Source organism: Equus quagga, chromosome 13, assembly GCF_021613505.1.
Source record: "Equus quagga isolate Etosha38 chromosome 13, UCLA_HA_Equagga_1.0, whole genome shotgun sequence".
Classification (NCBI taxonomy): Eukaryota; Metazoa; Chordata; class Mammalia; order Perissodactyla; family Equidae; genus Equus; species Equus quagga.
In genome coordinates, this window is record NC_060279.1 from 204,406 (window position 1) to 216,857 (window position 12,452).

Consider the following 12,452-nt stretch of genomic DNA (forward strand, 5'->3'; position numbering starts at 1 on the left):
CCCACCGTGGGCTGGGCGATCGGTGACCCCTCGCCACACTCCTGCCTTTCTGGTCTCGGGCAAGGAGCCCTGCAGGAGCCACAGGGCGTTCGACTGGCAGCTCCGCTGGGCGCTGTGGGCGGGCAGGAGCCACGGCCCTGGGCTGGCTCTCCTGGGCCCAGCCTGCACAGAATCCTGTAGATTACCTCCTGGCATCAATCCGCCAGGCTTTGCTGACACAGCCCCAGGGCCCAGTACAGTGGAGCCTTGTCAGAGGGGAACGCCACAGACCCCAGGACTCTGCCCCTGAGACAGCCTGATAGACCAGACGTGGCAGGAAGGAGGCTGGGGAGGGATCCCTGGGCGCTGCGGACAGGGAGCGCTTGAGGAGCTTGCTCTGCCTGGAGCTGGCTGTTATCTGAGAGGCAGCATGATGTGTGTGGCGTATTTGGGTGCGACCCTCAGCCAGGGCCGCCTGCACAGAGACCACAACAGCCCTCGCGGAGGGAGCTGGACGGCCCTGCACAGCCTCGGGGCTCAGAGCTCTCTCCGAGGCGGTGCTGCCCTTCTCTCCATCCCAGTGGGAAGTGCAGCTGTTCCAAGGTCCCGCTCCTGACCTTGCCCTTGGGCAGACACACACAACCAAAGACACAGCCGGGGACTGAGGGGGCGGGTGGGGCCTGCCGATTGTTGCCAGGTGGGAGTGCAGCCCCAGGATTGCGAGATCTTCTGATTTTTCCAGAGAAGCTGGAAATCTGGATTTTTAAAATGTGAAATTTCTCATTTTTTAATGTTGGCAATTAATTTAATTTATTTTAAAATGTCTAGTGGGCTAAATAAAACACATTCTTGGGCTAGACTTGACTCCAGGCTGCCAGTCTGCAGACTTGGGCCCACACATTACCTCTCATGCCAGCTAGGAGGCCTGCCCTCCTCAACTGAAATAAGACATTCAAATATCCCCGGGTGGGTCACCACAGGGAGTGGATGGGGAATTCTTTGTTGGGTGCCTACACGTCAGACTTAGTTTGGAGTATGGGACGTAAGTCGACAAAAACAGACAAAACCCCAGCTTCATGGAGCTTATACTCTAACTGAAGAGACATACCATACAGATAAATTTGAAAAATTTATAGCGTGTTAGTAATAACTACTAAGGGGAAAAAGAAAGCAGAAAAGTGGTTTGAGAAGTTTTGTGCAGGGGCCGGCCCCGAGGCCGAGTGGTTAAGTTTGCACACTCGACTTCGATGGCATCTTTGGTTCATCTAGGGAGTTAAAGAGTTAACGCTTAGATTTAATTTCCACCATCAAAAGCACAGTCACATTTCCAGCCCATCCTTGTTTTACTGTCTGCCCCTTCTCAGTGTCCTGCACATTGCTTAGGACTGTCTTGTCAACCACAGGGGTGTTTTCTCCAATTTCAACACAGCTTCCAGGGTGGTAGATGGACAAAGCCTTGAGGAGAGAGCAGCACCCTGCTGATCTCTGGTGCTAATTGATGTTTGTGTAGTTACGCCATCTTTCCTGACAGCGATCCTTCCACATATAAAATGAGAACAAGTTCGCCGGTTCGGATCCTGGGCGCGGACCTAGCGCCACTTGTCAGGCCACCCTGGGGTGGTGTCCCACATAGCAGAACTAGAAGGACCTACAACTATGTGCTGGGGCTTTGGGGAGAAAAACAAAAAAAGAAGGAGAAGTTTTGTGCACGTATTTCAATTTTAGAGAGGGTGGCCAGAGACCACCTCACTGAAAAGGTGAAAGATGATAAGGAGGAGAGGAGGGATGGAGCATGCAGACACACCCGTAGGAAGAACACAGAAGGAGGGAGCAGCAAGTACAAAGGCCCTGAGGCCCAAGGACAGCACTAGAGTGGCTGAGAGGGAAGGGAGCAGGAGTGACGGGAAGAGGGTGCCCATGGGAGGACTGGAGTGCAGGGAGCTCAGAGGCTGAGGAGGGGAGGCCAGAATGCCTAGGGCCTTGGGTCTTACTCTGAGTGAGACTGGAAGCCATTACAGTGACAGGATCACGCCGGCTGCTGAGTGGAGACCAGACTGAAGAGAAGCTGAAAGACCCTTTAAGAAGCGACTTCGATAATCTGGGGGAGGAGATGATGGTGGCTGGGCCCGGGGGGTGGCTTTGAAAGTAGTGACAAGTGATCAGATTCTGGACGTATTTTGTAGGTAAACCCAGTGGTGTGCCTGGTAAAGGTTTAACAACTAGCTCTTGGGTGGGGGTGGGGAGCTGATTTCCATGGTGTAAAATATTCCTAATATGGCTGATTACCAGCTACCAAAAGGATTTCAACTGGCTCGCAAGACTTCTAAAAGTTTTACAACTGGCTCTTGCTCGCCAGGCTGAGCCAGCTTCACACACACACTGCCACAGACCTCACATGACCCTGCTAAGGAACCGGGTGTGAGAGGTGAGGGGACAGAGAGAACTCGGACATCTGGGCAACTGATGAGATGCAGTTGCCATTTATTTAGATGGAGAAGAAGATGACGGGATTAAGTTCGAGGCAATATCAGAGTTCGCAGTTGGGACAGTGTAAATCTAAGACACCATGATGTCGTTTACTTTTAGGCCTCTCAGGGCATTACTAGGACTGTTTTCTGCAGTCAATGTTCATTTAGGTTTACTCACGTACTTGCCACTGCACCTGCTCTGCGCTCTTTCTTGCCTCTCACACCTTCCCTCTGGGGTCATTTTGCTTCTGCCTAAAGAGCGGAATTTCCTTTAGTGAGAATCAACTGGTAGCACCCTTCATTTTTTGTTTGTTTTTTAAGTTATTTTTATCACCTGAAAGTGTCTATATTTCACCCTCATTCTTAAAATGTATTTTCTCTGAGAGAAGAATTCTAGGCGGGCGGTTATTTTAGCATATTGAAAAAAAATTTTTAAGGTAATCTGTCTTTAATATTTTTCTTTGTGTTTTGATTTACCATAGTTTTAAACTGCTGTGTCTGGCTGTGGATGCTTGTTTCTCCTGCTTGTGATTAATTTGCCTTCTGGAATTTGTGAGCTGTTATCTCGCATCAGCTCAGAAGTTGTCAACTGTTACCTGTTTATCTATTGGCCCTGACGCAGTGTCTCCTCTGTGTTTCTGGGACTCCCCTTGGACTTATGTTGGCTCTTCGCACTCTGTCCTCTACGGCTCTTAAGTTTTCTTTTATAGTTTCCATGTTTTTGTTCCTCTGTGCTAAGTTTTAGATAATTACTTCTATCTTCTAGTTCACGAATTGTCTCCAGTTGCATCTTTGGAGATTTTATTTTCATTAATTGAATTATTACTTCTAGAAGTTGAATTTGGCCTTTTTCCAAATGTAAATCAATTGTTACAATTTCTTATTAACTGTAAACATTTTCAAGTACGTCTTTTATTTCTCTAAACATAGTAATCATGATTGTTTTGTAGTTTGTGTCTGATAAATACAAAATCTGCAGCTTTTGCTGTTTGGTTTCCCTTGTCTGTCGTATCTGTAGGTTCTTGCTCATGGTCGCTGTTTCCTGGCATATTTGGTTATTTTTTGTTTGCTGCTCATCATACTTGAAAAGTTACTTGAGACATGGGGGATGAGAGTGCCTTCCTCCATAGAAATGTTTTCATTTGTTTGTTTTGTTCTGTTTTTTGCTTTTGCCAAGCACTTGTAGGCAGTACTGATCTGGAAACACTTTAAACCAAGTTCAAGCTATTAAGGTTGCCAGAAGGACACAGTGATGAGAACTGTCGAATTGTTACCAGTTGGTTTAATCTCAGTTCGGCTTTACCCTCAGAGCATAGTCCTTTGGGGTCCTTTCTTGTGGAGGAGAATACCTCTCCACCTTTTCAAGCCCTGAGCTTCGAGCTTCGCTTCAGGACGCATCCCCCTTGCCCTTGCAGGCACCAAGAGTTCAAATTTACTGGGATCAGCGAACACCCTCAGGGCAAACCTTCAGTCTCTGACTCTGGGGTTTCCTTATTTTCCCCTCAATTCAGCCTGGTTGTTTCATTCTGCTTTACTGACTCTCGTGTTAGCTCTTGTTTTTTAGGGAAAATGTTTTAGGATCCTCTCTGTCCGTTTTACTTGTTTTCAGCGGTGGTGTTGGTCCAAGCAGCCTAGCCCAGCGTTAGCGGAGACTGGGGTTCCCGCTGAATGGTTCGGGGTGGAGGAGGACATGACGGAGTTCTCGGGGTGGTGGACAGATTTTAAATCTGATCGGGGTGGTGGCTACGTGAGTCTGTACATTTGTCAAAGTTCATCAAACTGTGCACTTAAAAGAGGTACCTTTTACTTTATGCAAATTACAACTAAACAAAAAGTTGAATTAAAAAGTAAGAAAAAAATACCTCTTCCTCCTGGGGAAGAATGGACTATAGAGAACAGGAGGCCCTGCCCGGGACCCTTGATGGAGCAAAAACAGGGCCCGGCCCAGCCATCAGAGGGGCTAGAGCCTGACTCCAGGTGGAGGTGAAAGCCCCTCGCCTATAAATGCAGTGTTAATGAGCTGGTACGATTGTTAGATGGATCAGTCTGTAGCACGTGGGGTGGAGTTGTTTATCAGACTAAATCCAGAGCTAAATGGAAATGGGTCTGAGGACCTAGAGATGGTGGGATGACCCCAGAGATGTGTCTTAAGAGAAAACAGCCTTGTTTGACGAGAAGAGAAGGGCCCAGGGTGCCTTGACCCTGGTGCCCTTGTGGGCAGAACTTGATGGAAGGGCAGGTAGGTAGAGAGACAAGAGGCGAAGACAGTGACAGGTTCGGGGAGGGGGTGGCATGGCCTGGAGAACAGAGCAGGTCCCTGTGCTCCTGACGGGGCATTGCCAGGTGCAGAGAGGTGCCTCTAAGCACAGGGCAGGAGCTCTCCAAGGGCGGGAAAGGTGCCAACCCCACTCTTGCTGGACCCAGCAGGGGCCTGGGGACAGAGCTGTGCTTCTGGGTCTGGTCTTTCCCACTAGCTTGGCTCTCTGCCCCTTTTTTTTTTTTTAATTTTTTTAAAAGATTTTATTTTTTTCCTTTTTCTCCCCAAAGCCCCCTGGCACATAGCTGTATTATATTCTTCATTGTGGGTCCTTCTAGTTGTGGCATGTGGGACGCTGCCTCAGCATGGTTTGATGAGCGGTGCCATGTCCAAGTCCAGGATTCGAACCAACGAAACCCTGGGCCGCCTGCAGCGGAGCACGCCAACTTAACCACTCAGCCACGGGGCCAGCCGCTGGCTCTCTGCCCCTTTTGTAAGATCTTGGAGACCCCTGGCCATGGGGCCATGAAGGAGTGTAAGACACAGACCCTCTATCGGTGCTAGCTGTGTGGCTTTTAACAAGTTATTTAATCTGAATGTCAGTTTCCTTATATTTAAAGTGGGGATAAAAATTAAAATGAGGCAATAAGTTAAGGTTCTGAATATATTGCCTGTCACATGGTAGCCATTTAATGCATGAAAATTATTATTATCATTATTATTATTTTTATTAGGGAGACAAAATTAATACAAGGGAAACAAATGAGAGGTCAGCTTAGGACAGGATATCATGAAGGTTATTTTCAGGTGGTGCAGCCCAGACCAGCCTGCAGGCTGGGAGGTGGGGCCGAAGTGCACTCCTCACGCGCGGCTCCTGGCTGTGTCTCCGGGTTTCAATGTCCTCCTCATTCATGGCACCACCACCATGTGTGACGCGCTTAGATTGACTTACGTGTTTATTTTATCTTTTCCCAGCTCTATTAAGGTACGATTGACAAATAAAAGTGGTATGTGTTTAGGTTGTACAATGTCATTTTTTAAGTTGTTGTTTTCTGTACCTCCCACGGGACTGAGCCCTCCGGGGGTCAGGCCCCACGTCTGCTTGTCCACAGCTGTGTCCTCAAAGCCCAGCGTGGTGCCAGCCAGTAGTCCGTGCTCGAGGAACTTTTGTTGGATGGATGCCAGGCCTGTGCAGGCAGCTGGGGTGTACCGTGAGCCCTCATAGAGCTTTTAGTCGCAAGGAGAAGCCAGAGTAATTGGAGTTATTCCTCTGAAGGCAGTTTCCAGATCGCTGTGAGAGCAGAAGGTATAGGGCAAGGGGCCTGAGATGACAGGGACAGGGCAGTGGAGGAAAATGACAGGGCTGGCACAGGAGCCCCGACAGGAAGACAGGTTTCGGGGTTGGGGGTAAGCAAGAGAAAGGGCCCAACGCTGGGCTTCGAAGCGGGAGTGGGGCCAGGAGGTGGGGGTGAAGCACCCGAGAGCGAGGCTGGCAAGTGGGCGGCATGGCCTTCAAGCCACCTCCACTGCCACCCAGCTCTGAGCCACAGGGACTGCGTGGAGTCGGGACGCCCAGGCAGCTGGACTGCAGGCCCAGGAGTCCTGGCCGACTGCAGGGCGGAGGCGCCTGTAGCCATGTGAGGGCCTGATGGAGAGAGGCGGCCAGGATGACTTCATCCAGAGGCAATGTGTCGGCTGGTGATTTCACACCCCCTCCCCAGAGGCTGGAGGAGAGAGGGAGAGGACGGAGCAGGGAGGGAGAGGGAGGGAGAGAGGATGAAGAGTGGGCGAGAGGGAGGGAGGGAGGGTAGGAAAAGGGGAAGGTTGGGGTGGGAGGGCAGAAAAGGGTCTCCCGTCAGCAAGAATCCATGTGACAGCCTCGCGGACCAAATCACCCAGCCTGCTCCTCAGCGGGAGGGGGCCGGGCACAAACGGGGCTCTGGAGGGACCCCCCTGCCCCGTCCTTCCCTTCCTCCTTCTGCCCGCTCTTCCTCATCCCCCTCTCTTCCTCTCTGCAGAGCACACAGGAGGGAGGGTGGCTGCCTGCCCAGAGCTGCTGCGTCCAGGACTGATGAGTAATGCTAACACACAACAGCGCTAACAACAACACGCCATCTACCCAGCACCTGTCTCCAAGGGGCCCAGAGCTATCCACAAACCCAAATGCCACTGAAGGCAGAGGGGGCTTCTCTCCTCCAGAAAGGATCGGAATATAAGAAAGGAGCTCGAATTCCAGCATGAGAGAGGCAAGGTAGACTCCAGGAAGAACTTCCCGACAAGGTCATTTCAGCCTAAAGGGCTAGGCTAATGAAGATCAGGGGAAAGGCGGGATGGAGCCTTCCTTTCTGGGGTCTCTAGTGCAAGCAGAGCCCCCACTGCCCTGGGCTGCTTTCCCCCGACTCCCCACACCACTGTGCTAACTCCACAGCCTCCCCTCCAGCCCTGGCCCACGGACCAGACAGACAGGACTGCCAGCCACCTTCCAAAACATGTTTTGCCTTTTTGCCTTCATTCTGTGGCTTGGCTCAACCAGGCCTGAAAATTCCCCACACCTGGGGTGGGCCAAAATGGGACACTCCGTCGCTAGCATCACTGTTTCCAGCCTGAAAGCCTTGCTCTGTCCTCAGCGCAGCTCATGGGATGGGACAGCAGGCCCTGAGGCCCTAAAGCTAGCAAGGGGCAGCTCCCAGGGCCGCGTGGGAGAGGGGCAGCAAGAGGCTGTGGTGGAGCGTCCGGGGTCTTGCTGCACAGCTCCTGGGCCCACCCCCAGCGTGCCTCCCAACACAGGACGTCCAGATGGCCTTCAGGACCCTGCTGGGGTGGCCACATGAGCTCACTGCAGAGAGGGACCTGGGTCAAAGGGGCAGCATTTGTGCCCAGGAAATTACTCCCCAGCTCGCAGCCCTCAGCCCAGAGCTCGCTTGGCCAAATCCTCTGTTGCTGGACACCAAGGCCAGCAGAAACACTACGAAGGAAACACAGTGTCTCCTGGCGAGGACACTTCACAACAATGCTGTGGATCCTTCCACAATGCTGTTTCATGAGCCACAACCATAAAAAGTATTTATCCTTTACTGCATATCCTTGGGGTCAGACAGTCGTTATGGGTCTTGGTGCCTGGATTGTCCTATCTATGTGTATATTGCCTGTTTTAGACTGTGTGTCAGGTCTCAGAGGAGAAGACAAGTCCCTTTGCTTGTTCCATGGAGCACTTCGATTAGGCCCCAGGCCCCTGCACCCTCCCTGGGCACTGACTGGGGAGGCAGAACTGGGAGGAAGCCCAGCCCGGCCCCTCTTCCCCACACCATCAGCCGGGAGAATCCCTTCTCATACTGCCCTTGGGAAATGCCATCTTGGTGGGGAGACACAGCCTCTGTGTGAGGAGACATTCCACCTGGTAGACTAAGGACAGAGCCACGGCGTATGAAGGGTGGATGTCGCAGACCCAAGAACAAGCTGTAGGCAAGTGGATGTGAGCAGAAGGCGGGGGCGGGTAGGAGCGGGGCCTCCAGGGCTGGCTCAGGTGGGCCGCCTTCCCGGGGAAGCAGTGCTTTGACACAATGTCCAGGGCAGGATGGTGGCTCCCTTCTCTGGAGAAGCAGGCCTGGGCCGGGATGGGGCTGGGCGTGACAGTTATAAAAGGGTGTCTCTCTCTCCCTCTCCCTGATTCAGCCTACTTCCCTGTGTCACCAGCCCTGGGTAGCGAGTGGGAGTTCACGTGCACATTGCTTATGACATCTCAGAGTAGCACCTCTGAATCTGGCAGGCTGAGAAAGGAGAAAACTGGGGGCCAAGAACATTCATGGCTTCAGTCTTTGCCTCTGGCTGGTCCTTTCCCTTTGGTGGGCGGAGTCAGGAGGCTCACAGACTCAGAGGGGAGCTGGGAGTGGGCAGGCACGTGGCTCAGCCCCTGAGCCCTGTGATCTGGCTATGAGGAAGGCCAGAGCTGTGCAAGGGAGGTAGAAGGAGGGGCCCAGGAGGCAGAGAGGGAGATGGGGCACCACTCCCCAAGCTGCAGGCCAGCCAGTCATTTTTCTAGACTGGGCAAGCAGAGCAGAATAAAGGAGACGTTTAAAACGTAGGCTAAGGCTTATGGGGGCATGAGAGGAGTGGGCAAGCATCAGTGTCACCCACTGGGAAGAGAGAAGACAGCTCTGTCATTTCAGTAAAAAGCCATAGACCAGGCCTCAGGAGACCAGCATCCGACCCAGCCTGATACCAGGAGTCGCCTGCACAGGAACCAGGTCACATCATGTTTTATTAACTAACACCCCCACACACACACACACTCACACTCAGTGTGGGTCACCGTTCACTCTGCAAGCAATATGAGTACAGCGTGGGCAGCGTGGAACCTGGATTACATCCTAGCCGCAACAGTAGTGACTGTACAATACTCTGTAAAGTGAGGATGGTAACACCAGCACCTACTCCTGGGGCGTTAGGAGGAATTAAATGAGCTAATGCAGAGTACACACACGGCACCTCGTGAGCGCTCAGGGAGCGTTAGCCATTCTGATCCGTATTACTTATCTGCCAAGTCCTTTGCCAGGATCTGGGCTCTGCTTGGGAGACCCTCCATCAGGCAGAGGAGGTAGATGGGGACTGAGCAGTTCCGAGCTGTGGCCTGGGGGCAGAGGCCCGAGCAAGCGCACTCTGCCTGTGGGCATGAGGGAGAGCTTCACCCAAGAGGTCACATTCGACTGTGGCCTTGCTGGGTGAAGAGTGTTCCCCAAATGGAGACTAACAGAAGAAGGACGTCTGAACCTGGATTGGGCAGAAGCCGAGAGACAGGAAAATATGATCTCAGGAATCTTTTCTATAGGAACATGGAAGGAAGTGACAACGGCAGGAAAGTAGGTCAGGTGGCAGGGCCTTGAGTGTCCCGCTAAGGCATTTGAATTTTGTTCTGTAAACAACTGAGAGACATTGTGGTATTATAAGCAAGAGAGTTAGACGATCAAGTTTGTATTTTGGGAAATAATGCACTTAGTGGGTCATGGAAAATAGATTAGAAAGTAAGAAGGCTGCAGAATCACACACACACAGAGGAGGACTTTGCGATGACGGGCAAACACAGCAGAGGAGAAACTCTTCTGGTGCTTCTGGGTCTGCAGTCAGAGTGCACCAAGGCCAGGGAGCGGGAGGCTGAACACCGGGTGGCAGTGCTGTGTGGGGCCCCGGGGCTCCAGGACAGGCCCCGAGAACCTAGTAGACCAGGCAGAGAGCAGAACAGCAGAGGGCAGGGAAGTGGCTCAGGTCCTGGGTTGGACACACACTGTGGGATGGCTAGAGCACCTGGACAGAGTGATCATGGCTGCCCAGGGGCTGAAGAGGAGAGCACTGACAGGGAGCATCCTAGAGGATGTAACCCTGGGGGAGGAGCGCCTTCTAGAGAGAAGGAGCAGTGAGTGAAGACGTGGAGATGTGCAGTAGCTTGGAGGATTCTGGTTGCTGTGAGTCAGTTCCATGGTGGGGGTTTAGAGTCTGAGAAAGGGTGCTGGAGAGGTAAGCAGGGGTCAGAGCACAGAGCTTGGCCTACATTCTGTAGGCTTATAATTCTCAGCTGAAGGTGTGGATGCAAATTGCTCACAGTGCACAGTGACAGCCTTAAAAATACAGATCTACTTGAATCAGCATCTCTAAGGGTGGGCTCTCAGGCATTTTTAAGAGCTCTCAGCTCTTAAATGTCACCTGCACCATGTGCTAAGAACCATGGTCGTGGGGACAGGCAGCCCCTGAAAGGTGACCTGGTCAGATCCACATCTTAGAAGGAGGCAGGTAGAGGGTGGAGGGAAGTGGGAGGGGCGAGGCAGGGAGACCCATGAAAAAACTACAGTAGTGTTTCAGTGCCTGGCAGGAAAGAGGGAGGAAGCCACAAAAGCCATTAAGGAAACAGCTGACAGAACATGGGGAGTCCATCTGGGGGATGGAAGAGGAGTTGAGAGTAACTATTTTAGGGAGGAGAAACTGAGGCCCAGGTCAGTGGTTCTCATTGTTTTCACGTGTGAGGATTTCTTTTCAACATCAAAAGAAAAAAATGAGATGATTGTTAAATTTGCATGAACAGAAAGTACCTCATGACACCGAGCTAAAGAGGACTGTAAAGAATTTGCATTTTATTCGTCACTACAGCGTAAATTTACACAAACAAGAGCATTGGAGGCAGAATGACCGGGGTTCAAATCTTATCTCTGCCATTACTAGCTGTGTGACCTTGGGCCACAGTCTCTCACCTGTAAAATGGGTCTTATAGCAGGCCTGCCTCGTGCAGTTGCATGAGGGCTAAAGAGTCGTCCGAGTAGACAGCTTAGAAGAATACTTGCCACATAGGAAGCCTCGATAAGCTTAGGCCATTACTCTTACCCTTATTCAGTTTAAAGGCTATGCTTGGTGCACATGTGGATGTGAGGACCCCCAAGGTCATGTGTGGTGGTCCCTGGCAGGGCTGCCTTGCCCTGCCCTCCTAGACCTTGCTTCATGGGGCATAACTGATCACACATGTCCACACGTCATCATCACATGGCTGCAGCGTGGCTGTGACTATGTGAGGCAGCGCCATGACCCAACAGTCTGCTGCATGGAGCAGGGTGACATCGGTGGCTCATTCCGAATTATACCTGGAGCCTGGATATTAGATCCAGGTGCTGTGACTTGCAAAAGGCTATTTTTACAACATACAATTAAGTTAGACTGGAGTCCTAGGATGATGTGATTGGAGGGCTGAGGAGGCACCCCAGAACCTAGGAGGAGCGCATCTGGGAAGGCAGACTGCCGTCACCACTCACCTGAGCCTGGCTTCTGCAGCACCTGAGGAGCTCCACACGCCATGCTGACGAGCAGCCCCAGGCTAGTGTGGCCTTCCTCTGGTCGGCAGGAGCAGACCAGTCGCACACTCCCCACCGCAGGGCAGGCAGGAAACGGGAGCAGCCTACAAGATCTCTGGCTTCACTTCCCACAAGGCTGAGTTCTTAGGGGTTTCTGGGCATAGACACAGTGTTCCGGCCGGAAGCAAGAGGACAAGGTCGCTTCCTCCCCCAGAGAAGAAACAGCCCCTAGCTGGGCCAGGTCAGGGAAGAGTGCAGGGTTCTGGGGGCCGGTGCTTCTGGCAGAGTGTCAGGCAGCCGGCACGTCTCCAGAGGGGACATGACCACGCTGCAGAAAGTTTTTGTCCCCTGCACACAGCCTGGGAAGTGTTAGAGAGCTGCTTGGCCAGAGGGGCCCCACGGGACGGAAGGTGAACCCTGCAGCACCCAGATGGAACGTTAACTGGGAGCGTGTGCTGCCCACCCCACAGACCCTCTCCCCAGCCAGGCCCCGGCACCGCCTCAGCTGCTATACAACCCCAGAGGAGGGACACCAAGAAGGAGTGAGATGGAGTTTTCCACTGCCCCAGTGAAATGAGTGCTCAGACTCAGATTTTAAGTTGCAGAGATGGACTGAGTTGATGGACTGCAGTTGGTACCTGCCACACACACATAAGAAAACTGATGACCAGCACGGGCAAACAAGTAGCCCAAGGCCACCAAGGCAGCACGGACAGAAGGCAGAGGCGGAACTGGACCCACGTCGGGGAGAATCCAAGCCCAGAACAGCCCACCTCAACAATGGTGGGGTGGGGGCGAACGTCAGGGAGGCCTGGTCCAGTAAAGGGGGCGGAGAAGGACAGAGAGCCTCCCGGAACACCACGGAGTGGTCGTCCCCACACACTGCTCACATCCGAGCGCACAGCTGCGGCACGGTCGGCA